Source organism: Arachis duranensis, chromosome 2 (genome assembly GCF_000817695.3).
Source record: "Arachis duranensis cultivar V14167 chromosome 2, aradu.V14167.gnm2.J7QH, whole genome shotgun sequence".
Lineage (NCBI taxonomy): Eukaryota > Viridiplantae > Streptophyta > Magnoliopsida > Fabales > Fabaceae > Arachis > Arachis duranensis.
The window spans coordinates 48,151,331-48,153,451 of NC_029773.3; positions in this window are offsets into that span (position 1 = coordinate 48,151,331).

Here is a 2,121-nt window from a genome sequence, read left to right on the forward strand (position 1 = left end):
AAGCATGGAAGCAAGAATGATGCAAGCTGGGCAAGAAGAAGTTGGCGTTGCCAACTTGGAGATAGTGGGCGTTGTTCATGGCAACGCCAGGCAGCCTTGCAAGAAGAAGTGGCGTTGCCAACTTGGAAGAGGGCTGCGTTATTGAAGGCAACGCCAGGCAACCAAGGAGCAAAGTTGGCGTTGCCAACTTGAGGAATGTGGTGCGTTTTTATGGACAACGCCAGGCAACCAAGAAGAAGAAGTTGGCGTTGCCAACTTAGGAATGTGGTGCGTTGTTGAGGACAACGCCAGGCAGCCTTGGAAGCAAAGTTGGCGTTGCCAACTTGAAGAATAGGCTGAGTTGTTGAAGGCAACGCCCACACAAGCAAGGAACTTGAGCCATGAAGGAGTGTCGAGGGCGTTGCCAACGCCAAGAACTATGGGCGTTGTTGAAGGCAACGCCACACACACAAGCTTGGCCCTGGATGAAGTGAAGCACGTTGCCAACTCTAGATGGGCGTTGCCAACGCCACACAAGAATGCTTGGCTAGGCACCAAGTTTTAGAGCTCAACCACGTTGCCAACGCCACTATCATTGGCGTGTTTCAAGGCAACGCCAGGAAGCAATCTTGGGGAGCTAATATGGAACCTCGAGCACGTTGCCAGCCTAGAGATGAGGGGCGTGTTTGAGGACAACGCAGGCTAACAACGCCACAGAATCAAGCTTGGTCCTGGAAGAAAAGGAGCTGGCGTTGCCAACTCAAGATGGGCGTTGCCAACGCCACACAATCAAGCTTGGTCCTGGAAGAAAAGGAGCTGGCGTTGCCAACTCAAGATGGGCGTTGCCAACGCCACACAACCAAGCAACAAATATGGAGCCTTGAGGAAGGCTCGAGCACGTTGCCAACGTGCTGAAGAGAAGGAGTGTTTGGCAACAATGCCAGGAATGGTTGCTTGGCTAGGCACCAAGTCTTGGTGCCAGCCAAGTTGCCAACGCCCATGAGCCGCACCATTCACGTTGCTAACGCCAGGGAGAGGCACCATTCAAGTTACCAACGCCAGGAAAGGCACCATGCAAGTTGCCAACGCCAGGAAAGGCACCATGCACGTTGCCAACGCCCATTAGCCTTGCTATGCACGTTGCCAACGCCAGGAAGCAAACTTGGAGCCTTGAGAAAGGCTCGAGCACGTTGCCAACGTGCTGAAGAGAAGGAGTGTTCATCAACAATGCCAGGAAATTGTAACGCACGTTGCTAACTTGGAATATATGGGGCGTTGTTCACAACAACTCCAACAAGGCAGCCTGACCATGTCCACTTCAATGGAAGATATCTTGAGCTACAGAGATCCAAATTGAGTGCTTCCAGTTGCGTTGGAAAGCTGACATTCAGAGCTTTCCAACCATATATAATAGTCTATGGTGGAGCACAAAATTGAAGCCAAACCAGAGTCATCTTTAGACCCTAAAAACAAGAACATGAAGTGAAACTCAAGGGAGCTAGAGATGAGCCCTGGAGGGGGGGCACGAGCACGTTGCCAACGTGCATTAAGGGGGCGTGTTTTGCAACAACGCCAGCCCCAAGCCCCTGCCTTGGGAGGCTAGGCACGAGCACGTTGCCAACTTGGGATTGAAGGTACGTTTTTGACAACAACTTGGCAGATTGACCTTACCTTCTTTGAGGAAGCATAACTTGAGCTAGGAAAGTCCAAATGAGGTGATTTCAGTGGCATTGGAAAGAAGACATCAAGAGCTTTCCAATGATGTATGATAGTCCATATGGAAGCAGAGGATTGGCACTCAAATTCTGGGCTACATTTAGCATAAAAATAGAGCCAAGAAGAGGAGTAGCACGTTGTTTGCAATAACTTGGGCTAGCAACGCCCAAGTCTCAAAGCTCACTCCCAGGAAAATGCCATGCACGTTGCCAACGTGCATTATGCCTGGAGTTATTACCAACAACGCCCCTCAATGGGCCAGAATTGGTGCCAACTTGCTCTGCTTCCCCCTATTCATCACAAAGGCCAAAACTTCTTCAACTGAACCAAGAATGCAACAATGAGAAAGCCCACATTGCTAGCCCACTTGAAGATCTTTGAAAGAGTTTTAGGACTAGTATAAATAGAGATTGAGTTTGTACTTGA